This window comes from Arvicola amphibius, chromosome X (assembly GCF_903992535.2).
Source record: "Arvicola amphibius chromosome X, mArvAmp1.2, whole genome shotgun sequence".
In the NCBI taxonomy this organism is placed as follows: Eukaryota; Metazoa; Chordata; class Mammalia; order Rodentia; family Cricetidae; genus Arvicola; species Arvicola amphibius.
This window is the reverse complement of record NC_052065.1, coordinates 20,887,597-20,901,074: the sequence shown is the minus strand read 5'-3', so window position 1 is coordinate 20,901,074 and position 13,478 is coordinate 20,887,597. Positions and strand designations below refer to the sequence as shown.

General features: G+C 36.2%; 1 pseudogene; it reads right to left on the bottom strand.

Moving 5' to 3' along the window:
- Nucleotides 1–3,232: 3,232 nt before the first annotated feature.
- Nucleotides 3,233–4,356, bottom strand: LOC119805181 (annotated as a pseudogene).
- Between the last annotated feature and the right edge of the window lie 9,122 nt (nucleotides 4,357–13,478).

Below are 13,478 nucleotides of genomic sequence, written 5' to 3'. Positions count from 1 at the left end.
GCTGCCCCACCTATACTTCCTGCCTGGCTACTGACCAATCAGCATTTTATTAAGCAAGTACAAGAAACAAATCTTTACATGGTAAAACCACCGTCCTACAGCACATCTCCATCTGATTGACAAATGTATATGATAGTATCTGATGAGTCTTAAATTATGTTACATATTTGAAATGTTCTAAACATAAGACCAGACATTGGCACTGCCTTTATAGCAAAAAACTGTTCAAAAGAAAGAAGGACCATAGATATATTTTTTATTGCTTTTATTGAGCTATATATTTTTCTCCACTCCCCTCCCTTCCTACCCCTCCCCTTCTGCCCTCTCCCATGATCCCCACATTCCCAATTTACTTAGGAGACCTTGTATTTTTCTATTTCCCATGTATAATAGATAAAAAATTATATATATGTATATATGTATATATATATATAGTGTGTGTGTGTGTGTGTGTGTGTGTGTGTGTGTACATGAGTGCAGTGCACTCTGAGGCCAGAAGAGGATAATGGCTTCCCTGGATATGGAGTTAAACACAGTTGCAAGATATCTGACATGGATGCTGGGAACTGCACTATGGTTCTATATAAGGGCAACAAAAGTCTTAACCACTGACCCATTTCTTCTAGATCCAAGGTAAAATCTTAAAGTAGAAAAATCAAATCTTGAGGATGACCATGGCATATCAGTGGAACATACACTCAATACAAGCAGTTTGGTTTGTGACCCAATAGGGTGCATACACTTAAACTGAATGTTTAATCATGAGGTTGGGCAGAGTGAAAAGGTCCTGACTACTTTTAGGTAATGAATTCCTTTTCTAGGTTTTCCCCTGCCATATCTGCCCGTGTGTAAAACAGCCATTGGAATTTGCAAACAGGCACAAGTTATGAACAGGTAGGTGATTTTTCTAATTTCAACACATATTAATATTATATATTAATAGGGGTTCTATGTGATATTTGACACATTCACATAATGCACACTTATCAAATCTGGTGTTTATCAACCATCTGCCTACCTTCCTAATCTCTACTGAGGGCCATTCTACAGTAGGATATTTGTCTTCTTGTTTCTGATTTGTTTAAAAAAACTTAATGTTTTCCAGTTTCATTCTTTTACAGATAATGTATCTATATTATATCTATATGATCATATTTTTCTTTACTCATCCATCCAGACATGATCACATTTCTCTTTATCCATTTGTCCAAACACCTAGATTGATGCCATTATCTTAGTTATTGTGAATAGTGCTGGAATAAACATACAGATATCACCTTATAGGATCATTTGGAGAATACTTATTAGTTCTTATAATGAAAACAAAGTAGATAATACATTGTATATTTATTCCAGTGTATTATTCATTTATAAATAGAAAAAATAAGCTTAACATTTCTAAACAAAAATGGCCATTAACTTTTATACAATACCAACTCCATACAAGAAACTAAGATATTTTTCTAAAGTTGATGGCATAGCTAAATTTTTCCCCAAATAAAACTATATACATATACACAATTTGTATGCATATAAATAAATTTTAATGTTTTTATTTATTCTTCAATAATTTCACATAATATATTTTTATCATAGTCCATTCTCTCCCCAGCTCCTCCCAGATCCTGCACTATGCATTAGTCAAGATTTTCTAGAGGAACAGAATTACTGAGGCACACAGGGTTAGCATCAGAGAATTGGGAAGATTACAAAAAGCAATGAAGTGATTACTATAGGGTCTAGCCATATTGCTCATGTGAATGTAGAAAGATAAAAACATCCATGAATAACAATAAGAGAAAGTTTCTTTAAATTGGGGTGATGGAGGGTCCATTTATAAGTTCATAAATGTTTGTACCATTAGGAAGTATGACCTAGTTAGAGAAGTATTTTTTTTGTCTGACCCTGTGTCATTTACTTTAGGCACACTTTAAGCACAGCACAATTTGGTGAAAAAAATTCCTGGTGATAAACTTAATCCCCTGAGCACAATAAAGCTTAAGACATGACTACATCAAAACTCTTTGTAAAATACATGTGGCATCTTCCCTAAACATGGGCTCTAAAGATTGACAAGCTCATGATAAGGGTCTGGTTGAGGCTCTGGTATGGTCTTTGATACACAGATAGCTCAAAGGTCACCAGGCTGTTAACTACGTTGGTTCCCAGGCTCCTGGGTGGGAAACAGTTCGTGTTGCCCTCTCTTTGAAGGGACAACCCTGTGTGTTTAGCATTTCTGGTTCCTCGGTGCTTATCTGTGAGCATAAGGGCCTCTGTGCCTCCCACAGCTGGGGGAGGGGCTGGACTTGTGTGCACGATGTGCATCCTGGCCTGAGCTGGAGGCTGATGACAGTGTAAGTGGAGCTCACCAGAGTACACCAGGACAATGGTGTGGAGCCCAGGCTAGATCTGAGGAAGAGGGAGGGTATGCAGAGAGTAGGATTAGGAAGACCCTCCAGGCTAGACCTCAACAGAAGATGTGCAGGACAGGACTGGGCCTGGATATGTAATGTTGCATGGAAAGGATGAAGTCATGGGATTCCAGTGGCAAGGACAGAATATTGTTCTGCATTATTTGAGACAGGGCATCACTATTCTGTATCTCTGACTATCCTAGAATTCACTATGTAGACCAGGCTGGCCTCAAACTCACAGAGATCAACCTAGCTCTGCCTTCCAAGTGCTGGGATTAAAGTCGTGTGTCACCGCACCTGGTTGAAGATAGAAAAATATTTCAAAGATATTTTCTGTTATTGTTATTTTGTTTGAATATGTATTTTCCCTCTCTTTTATTGTTACTATTAAAATATTTTAAATTGTTATTTTATGTGTTGAGGTGTTTTGCCTACAGGTATGTATGTGTATCATGGGTGTCCAGTGACCACAGAGGTCAGAGAACATCAGGTTCTTTGGAGCTGGGGTTACAGATAGTCATGAGGTGTCATGTAGATGCTGGGCCCTATCCTGGGTCTTCTGCAAGAGCAACAGTGGGTATTGCCTCTGAGCCAGCTCTCTAGATTTGCTCTCATTATTTTAAATTTTGTCTTCTCTTTTCTTCATTATTTTTTCTTTTTTTAAAATTTGTTTCACTAGCTACCTACTGCCTGTCCACCAAACTTGCAGTCTTTTAAAAAAAATCCCCATTTTTCTTTTCATTTTTTTCCACTTGAAAATTAATTTTACTTTAAAAAAATTGGTTTATTCTACACTGATGTTAGTTACTCCTTTTCTTTAGCTAGTGTTTCTTTTATTTAGTTTTTTCCTTTGTTTTTACAAGTTTTGTTTTTATTTGTAGTGATGATTGTTTGCTGACCTCTTCAAATGTGATGCACACAATCCCAGTGCAGTAATTGATCACATGAGATACACACACCATTTGTTCATCCTTATTATCTCACAACAGCCAGGACCCACACTTGCTTCTCGTTTTTGCAAAACATCAAAGACTGGTATCTATGGCCTCCGCCAATTCAGCTTTACTTAATCTTGAAAGCCTTCTTTGCTTTTTCAATTATTTTCTCATCATAGCGAGGCTTTCTCTGGCTGCCAGGGTGTAGGATCTTCTTCCCACTGGACAGGCTGCTGATTCTGCTCTTCAGGGCCTTCAGCATGGAGAAAGGGGTCAGAAGGTTGGAGTCAAGCTCTACAATATAGAGAAGAAGTTCCAGCAGGTAAATGTCTACCCTGGTCAGCCTGTTGCCAACAAGGTCCGTGGCTCTTCAAGACTTTTTCATAGGCATGCAAGTACCGTGTTTTGGTCCTGTCTTTTGCCAAGGAAATGTTGGCTTCTTTTTCATCTGGTGGACATAGTGCCAGCTGAATGGTCATTTCAGTAAGATCTAAAATACCCTCAACCAGGGCTCTCTCCTTTGCATCCGTCCCATAGAGGTTGTATTTATTTGGTGGCAATGTAGTTAAGAATTGCTCTGCTCTGTACCATTATCATCCCATCAGTCTCCACCATGGGCAGTTGCTAAAACATCAAACACCCATCTTTAATTAACTCTTTCAAATCTTCTGAAGTTTCCAGACACTTCTATTCAAACTCCACCCCTGCGGTAGCCAGGAGTCACCTTACGCACTCCATTCTGCCCCTGGCATTGAAGCAGTAAAGCATGGGCCTCCCAGCCATGGCTGCAACTGTGGTTTCACTAACTGTGATAGTACAGTCTTCCTCTCTACTCAGAGCCCCAACTCCTGCTCCCGAGGAGCATGTTACTAGGTACATCTGGCTCTTTGTTCTCTCCACCTCCAGTCATCCATAAGGACTACATATTCTCATCATCGCCTCAAGTCTAAAAGAAATGGAGCCATCTGACAATGGAATAAAGCCACTGAAAACACAAGTAAAAATAGATGTTTTTGCCATTGAGTTGCTTTTCTCCAGTGTTTTGGCACAAATGAGACAGAAAGATTTTAAAAGCCAGAGGAGGGCAGGACTGGAGTGAAATAGTGTCTTCATTGTGCTCGGGAACTCACAGCGGCTAAGGTGGTCTGCACAAGACCTGTACAAGATCAAGGCAGTCAACATTTTAGCATGGGGAGGGAAGGGAGCCTCCTCTCACAGCTGAAGGGCTATTGATAGTTACTGGCCTCTGGGGAAGGGAGAGTATGTTCTCTTTGAGGGAATGGCCCCTATTAGGTAGACTAAACTCCAGGAGATGGGCCTACACCTGTGAATAGGTGCACAAATTGGACTTAATTTTCTTAAGAAGAGTGTGAGAAATCAGGAGCAGATAGATGAGGAGCTGTGGGGAGGAGAAAGAGGTAAATACGATCAAAATATATTCTGTGAAATTCTCAAAGAATTAATAAAACATTATATTACACAGTCCTTTAACCCCAGCACTCAAGAGGCAAAGGCAGATGGATCTCTGTGAGGTCAAGACTAACCTGATCTATATTTAGAGAGCTTCAGGCCAGCTAGGACAATATAGTGGAACTCTGTTTCAAAAATAAATAGTAACCATCTCATTAATACAGTTAGTTATCCACAGGTTAGCATCTGTCAAAGAAAACAATAACAATACTAACTTACAAAAAGGATTAACCTCTATATAAAACAACAGAACACTGAATTTCAAAACATTGATATAGTATCTTTAGCCTTATGCTGTTGTCAGATACTTTTGTTTGTTTGCATAACATTTATTGTAAAGTCTTTAGAATAATAACAAAAATTATATTGCTAAGGAGGGCTTTGATCAAGATAGGAAGTATGCAATTTATAATACTTCTTGCTGTGCCTAGGTGACATATGCAGCAATCTTGGCTCTGATTTAAGAGCTTACCTCTGCTATTGGCCAAGTAGACCTGTGTGTCCTAAGGAGGGATCTAAGGGATCTAATCTAGTTACCGTGTGTGTGTGTGTGTGTGTGTGTGTGTGTGTGTGTGTGTGTGTGCATAAGAACAATGGAAGAAAAAGAGGCCATGAATTTGAAGGAGAGTAAGGGGGTTGGTACATGATAGGGGTTGGAAGAAGGAAAGGGAAGGGGGAAATGATGTAATCACATTATAATCTCAAAAATATACTTAAAGTTAGGAAAATAACACATAGTGGTGTTTTTTTTTTAAATGTATCCGAATGATTAAGAACACAGGCCTGTGGGGATAGAGAAATGTACCATTTTTGTAGAGGACCTGAGTTTAGTTTCCAGCAGCCATGTCAGGCAGCTCACAACCACCTATAATTCTGAGTGCAAGGGATCTGACACACTCTTCCGGCCTCCAAAGGCACTATATTCATATATGTGTGAATGCATGCAGTCACGCACATGTGTGCACATGTATACACACAATTTCAAATAAAATCTTTAAAAATGTGGTTAGGACTTACTTAAAAGCTGGACCTTCTGATTGTTGAATGTATAATTTTAGGCTAATCAAATTTAAAATCATCTTTAAGTTGCAACAAAAGTATATTTTATAAGATTGAATTTCAAAGTGATAATCTATGTGAAAAGTGAACTTACTTTACCTGAAACAAATTTGTATCAATATTTAGTTCAGTATTATAATTTTTCATGGTACAAATTTGTCAGTTGTGGTGGTTTATGCCTTTAGTTTAGCACTCAGGAGGCAGAGACAGGTAGATTTCTATAAGTTCAAGGCCTACCTGATCTACATGGTAATTTCTAGGACTACACAGTGAAGATTTTGTCTCAAAACAAACAAACAACTCAAAACACAATCTTAAAGTGATTGTGCTAGCAAAGGTTAGTTTGGAGGACCGTGCTAAAATGGTTAAGAGTGAATAAATTTATCATAATATTTGGGTGAACAATATTCCAGTTTCCCAGAAGCTTGCCTGATTTTGAGTACTAAGAACCATATATCCCAGGAGTCTGTCTAGATAGAATGGGATGGAGACGGCAATCATACCTATAATGCACATTTCTAGCTGGAACTGTTGTTTGCTAATATTATTTCCATGTCTATAATTTTTATTTGTGATTTCTTCCTTTTCTTTTATTGAAAAAAATTCATACAATATATCCTGACCACAGTTTTCTCTCCTCTATTTCCAGTTCTACCTCAACTCCCTACCCAAACAACTCCATGCCCTTTCTTTCTTGATGTCTATAATTTTTAATGGAGCAACTCCTGAATCAATTTTCAAAACACATAAAACTCTCAATGTGTTTACTTCAAGAATATAAGTATTTATCTTGTTGGGATGAGATAATGAAGTGTCTCAGGCTGAATATTTTTCTTACCAACCTCATTTAATTCTGAGTATCTTGTATGAGTCACACAAGAAAACACTTTTGCCTATAGCTTAGTCTAGGTTGAATGTCTCTTAGAATACAAGATGAAGCAAGATCTATAAAGACTTTCATAAGGTCATATCACATGCCACAGAAGTCAGGCTTATAAACTGATCAGCTGAACTCTCAAGTTGGTTTCTCAACAATGGTGTGTCTCATAGTTTGTGATAGAATTATCTGCCCTCTTTTTGTTTTGATATTCTTTTTAGTATATAGGACCATGTGTATACTGAGTTGGTACCTTTAGGCCTCCTTCCTACCACTGTCTATGTATTTAATAAATCATAAATCTAAAAGTAGTTAATCCAATATGTTGGTCAAATAAGTCAGGACTTTGCTTTGGCTCTTGTCTTATGTCTGCTTGAGAAGATATCTTTAAGAAGCCTTCTGTTTTCTTTATCATTTTTCTGACAGTATTAAAGGATTAGGGGCAGCTGGCTCTTTATCACATTACATTCTAGCACAAAACTGCAGATGGCTCTTTTATGTTCTGGCCCTGAACTGCTAGGAATGCATGTTTATGTTTTAGTAAAATGTAACACATTTGAAGCCTTTTAGTGCCTCCAGAACTACTGATCTCCTTGTGAGAAAGTCAGGTAACAGAGAAACCCATTCATCTCACAAGGACCCTGTGAGATAATATTCAGTGACTGAAAAAATTTCATAGTAAAATTATAATAAAAATATTTGTATAATTTACAAACTAGGAGCAGTTCTATGCTTAATTCCATGATAGAAATTTGTTTTTATGCATCCAACATAACAAGAACATTATAGCAGTATTATTTTAGAATAGCAGAAAGAAATGCAAACGTCCACTAACAGAATGCACATAAAGTATGTAGTGTCTCCATATAATATGAATTTTAATTCTTATTGCTGATTTCAGTATTTGAATCCCTATGAGTATTAACTCTATTTTCTATGGAGTAACGTAAGTAAAATTGTAATAATATGTATATAAATATTTCGTTTTTAAAATGAAGAACATATATGTGAGGGAAGATTACCCTGAGCTTGAAATTTCTGTAATTTTAGAAATACTTTGTATTTTGGAAGGAGTTCAGATTTACAAGAAAGTTGCAAAGATAGTACAGATAATTCCTGCACACACTTCATTAAGTTGTGACTAATGTTACTACTTTGTATCAGCAGGGCACATTTATGAAAACTAAGACACCAACATGTGTATATATTCTATGATGGTATGAAAGAAAATTATTCCCAAAGGAAGTAACACTAATAGGAGGTGGGCCTTGTTGAAGTAGGTGTGGTCTTGTTGGAGGAAGTGTGTCATTGTGGGAGTGGGCTTTGAGATCTCATATATGCTCAAGCCACATCCAGTGAGACAAACCAGTTCTTGCTGCTTGTGAGTCAAGATGTAAGAACTCTCAGCTCCTTCCCCAGCACTATGTCTGCTTTGTCTCCCACCATAATAATGAACTGTAAGCAAGCCACCACAGTTGAGTGTTTTCCTTTATAGGAGCTACCATGGTCCTGGTGTCTCTTCACAGCAATGGAAACCCTAAGACAAAGCCCTAATTAAATTCTAGCCTTTTGTTTTTGCCTACTAGTGTATTTTTCATGTTTTAGAATCTAAACCAGGAAGCCATATTGTATTTATTAGATGTGTCTCCCAGTTTCCTTATGTCTGTAACTGTCTTTCCTTGTTGCTCATGATACTGACAATTAGGAAGAGTACTAGACTTATAACTAGAGTTATGAGGAGTTTGTTGACTGTCCTTCAACTTGCGTTTATTTGATTTCTTTCTTGGTTAATTAAACTATGGTTAAGAGGCACATCATATTGGAAGTGAATGGATATTAGTGGTGTTCGCCTTGTTCACTAGCTTGTGGTAGCATTTGTTTAGCTTATGCAATGGAAAGCTATTATTTTCCTCTTTGGGTGCATTTTTTTTAGAATGATCTCACTACATGCAACCCAAATTGAAAATGTGGAGGGGGGATTAGCACAATCTCCTGTAAGAGGAAATCTGCATATTTTACTCAAAATTCTTTACCAAGAAGGGCTTCTACATTTAGGCATTCAATTATTCCTATTGGTAAGGACATGTGGCTGTTTAAAACTTTGTGTTTTATATTGTTTTATAATCTAATACTGTATCATTTACTTTCTCACTGAGCAATCTTGTAGATAGACTGTAGTGTTATTTTGAAATAACCCTTTCTGCATTTATAGTTTGGGTGGTAGAGGAAAGCATTTTTAAATAGTTTTATTGAGATTTAAGTCACATTTCATTTGATTCGCAATTTGAGGCATATAAATGAGCCCATGGTTTACAGTATATTCACCAAGTTGTACAAATATCACTACTATCAATTTTAGAACATTTTCATCACCCAAGAAATACACTTTGTAACCATTAGTAGTCATTTCCAATTTTTCTCCCTCTTCTTATCTATTTTTCCCTCCTTACCCCTGACAAAAATAATCACTTATTTACATTTTGTCTATTCAGATGCATTGTTTATATATATTTCCCTGATCTGAATTTTTCATTTTTTTCTATAACTGTAATGTATATTCTTAGATCAACATATCTTTCCCAATCATATAACTCTTTAAAAACCATCATTCTGTACTATCCTAATAGAATTGCTAATTTAGTTTCCACATGAGTGACATTATGTAGTAGTTACCTTTTTATACTTGGCTAATTTCATCTAATATAATAACTTCCATGTTCACCTATGTTGTCTCAAATGACAGAATTTTGTTTTATTTCATGTTAATATATGTATGTATGTATGTATGTATGTATGCATGTGTACACACATATACATATCCCCTTATCTATTCATCTGTTGTTAAATACTTAAATTAATTCTCTGCCTTGGCTATCATGAATTGTACTGTAAAGCACATGGGAGTATGGGTATCTCTTCACCATGCTGACTTCATTTTCTTTGGAAATACAAACAGTAGTAGAAGTAATAGGTTATACAGTAGTTCTATTTTTAATTATGTGAGGAACCTCCATACTTGTTGCTCATGATACTATGCAGAGTTACAATCCTATTAACTGACTATGAGAGTTCTTTTACTCCACATCATTGCTAGAATTTTTTTAAAGTTCCATTGTAATAAGTATGGGGTGAAAACTAATTCTGGTTTAATTTCCCTGACGATGAGTGATATTCAACATTTTATTATATTCCTGTTTGCCATTTGTGTGTTTTCATTTCAGAAATGTCTATTCAGATCTATTGGCCAATTTAAAATAGCTGTTTGGTTTCTTGCTATTGAGTTGTTTGAGTTCATTAGATATTGATGAAATTAACCCCTAATCAGACGTAGAGTTGGGAAATTCTGTCTTCCATTTCTAAGGTTGTGTCTTCACTCTGTTAATCACTTCCTTTGCTGAACAGAACTTTTTCTGTTTCAAGTATTTACACCTGTCTATTTGTCTTGTATATTCTTTAGAGGCAATTTCCCCTCTCCAAAGTCATTATTCAGACAAACAGCATAGGCCATTCTATCATCTTTTCTTCTAGTAATTTCAGCCTTTAACTCATTTTGAGTTGTTTTCTCTATATGATAGTAAATGTGTCTAATTTCACTATTCTCTGTGTAGATGTCCAGCTTTATAATATCATTTATTAATGAGAATATTCTTTCCCTGATGTGTGTTCCTGTCATTATGGTAAAAAAAAAAACAGTTTTCTGAATGTTGTTTATGTATGACATGAAAGCAGAAGGAAGAAAGAAGTAGTCTAAAAGGAGGGGTAAGAAGAGAGTTATAGAGGTAAGAAAGACAAATACTACATTTGTTTTTATGCTGAATCTGACTCTATACTACTATCTATCTATGACATGAAAGTAGAGGAGGGATATTTAATGAAGGAAGGGGTCTAACAGGAGGTGGGAAAACAGAAGAGGAAAATAAGGGGTGAATATCAGCCAAGTACAGTGATACATGTGTATGGAAATGCTGGCACCAAACCCATTATTTTGCATAACAAGCAAAAGTCAAATATAAAACATTTGGTTGTAGAGGTGTGGATTTATTTACAAGCTTTTTATGTTGTTTAAACTTTGTTCTGTTTTATACCAACACCATGCTGTCTTGTTCTTTACAACTTTGCAGTATATTTTAAAATCAGGTAAAATAATGTCTACAATTTTATTAAACTATGTTTAAATATTTAGGGCATTTTATGGTTTCAAACAACTTTGGTTTTCTTTATTCTATTTTTTGAAAACACATTTGGTACTTTAATTGGGGTTATATTGAATATGTAGATTACTTTGATTAGTATGAACAGTTTAGTAATCTTGGCTCTTCCAAATGTTGAACATTATACATTCCATTTATTTATTTTCTACAATTTTGTTAATTCATGTTTGAGAGTTTTCAGTTCTTCTATATAGTGTGATATATAGTTTCTGATCTTACATGTCTTTGGTCAGCTTTATCCCTAATTATTTTATTTTTGTGGTTATTGTGAATGGAATTTTATCTATCTATCTATCTATCTATCTATCTATCTATCTATCTATCTATCTATCTATCTATTTTAGTTTTCTGAGACAGGGTTTCTCTGTGTAGCTTTAGTGTCTGTTCTGGAACTAGCTCTTGTAGACCAGGCTGGCCTCAAACTCACAGATATCTGTCTGCCTCTGACTGCCAAGTCCTGGGATTAAAGGCGTGTGCCACAAACACTCATCTGTGAATAGAATTTTAAATTTTCTTTTTCATTAATTCACTATAGATGCATATAAATACTGTTGACTTTTGCTTGTTGACCTTGTAGCCTACAGCCCTCTCTATCTATTAGGTCTAGCCATTTTGGCAGATTCTTATTTTTTTCAATAAGATCATGCTATCTGCAAGCATGAAAATTTTCATTTTGAAAAGTCTTTTATTTTTCTCTCTTGCTTAATTACTCTGGCGAGCACATCCAGTAGTACTGTGTTGTCTAAAGTCACAAAAATGATCACGGCTGTGTTATTCCTCATAGGAAAGAAAAACATCTCCCCATTCAGCTTCCCCCACTGGTAAATGTGGGCTGGTTTTGTCACACATGGCCTTTATTTGGTTGAAGTATATCTCTTCTGTCATGTTTTGAATATGGTTTGTTCCCCTAAAGTTTGTGCTCTGGAAGTTTAGTTCCAAAGTAATGGTACTGAGAGGTCTTCAGGGGTGTGGTCTAGTGGAAAGTTCTCGTGGGGACATCACTTTTTGAATAAATTAATATAGTCCTTATAATACTGTTACTTTCAACAAGAGCAGGGTGCTATAAAGTGAGATTATTCCTTATGTATGTCCTCTTCTGCTTATCTTCAGGTCCCTTTCGGCTTCCACGCTACATTGTTACATAGTCATTAGAGTCATCATGATGATAGCACCATACTACTTAGGCTCTCCAGCGTTCATAATCATGAGCCAAATAAATCTCTCTACTTTACAAGTTACTCAGATTAGGGTATTTGGCTCAAAGAATGCAAAGCCAACTAAAATGGAAAATTGGTATTGAGGAGTGGAATGATGGTATAAAACCTGAAATTATAAAGACAGCTTGGGAACTGGATAATGAGCAGGGACTGGAAGAATTTAGATGCAAGGGCTTCAAATGGTACCTATTGCTTTATATGGAGAATTATGAACGATTATGATGAAAACTCAGAAAATGAGAAAATTAATAGCTAGAATTTCTTTTTTTTTTTTAGAGACTAGCTAAGTCACTGTTATCAGAGAACAGAATGTGGACAGCAAGAGACATACTGATAACGTCTCGGGTAAAAATGGGGATCATGCTGTCAGAAATTGGAGGTAAAGCTATTTTTAGCACATCTCTGTAAAGAACACAGTGCATGTATTATTCCATGTCCTGGGGCTTCGTGGAAGACTGAATTTTAAAATGATGAAAGGAGTTCTGAGCACCAAAGCACTCAGGCTGTTACTTGGTTACCTTTAGGTATCACTAGTTATACATCTTAATGTCATTTCCTTGGTGCATTTTTGTTATTATTTTGTTCTCTTATTATTTTATTCTTCTTTTTAAAAGGCTTATAAAGCAAGATGGCTCAGCCAGTAAAAGTGCTTGCTGCCAACCCTGATCACCTGAGTTTGAGCCTACATTGTGGGAGGAAAGAACCAAGAACCAACTGTCACAAGTTGTTCTCCAACATCTATATACACGCAAGCTGTGGCACACACACACACACACACACACACACACACACACACACACACCACAAATTAAAAATTCTTACATTAATTATCAAAGTAACAGTTTCCTATGACATTTTTATACATTTGTAGGCTTGTTAATTCCCCTGCTAGTTTCCCACCACTTTGCTGGCCCCTTCCTTTCTCACATGTATCCATCTGGCCCCAATCATCCTCCCTGCACCTTCCTATTTTATGTGCCCTATGATCCGTCCCATCACATCCTCTTACAGTTTCTTTTTCCAGCCACATGATGCCCTTCCTAGATTCCTAGTCTTTACTTATATTTTCCCACCTAGAAACACATATTTAATAATTAGAAACTAGGATCCCCATGTGAGAGATAACATGGAGAAGCTTTACTTCTTTCTGAGCCTGAGTTGCCTCGCATAATAAAATGTTTTTTCAGTTTCGTTGATTTCTTTTGAAAATTTCATTTTTTTCTAGATAAATAAAATTCCATTATGTATATGTAGCACATTTTCATTGTTCACTCTGCGGGAGACCAGCTTCGACA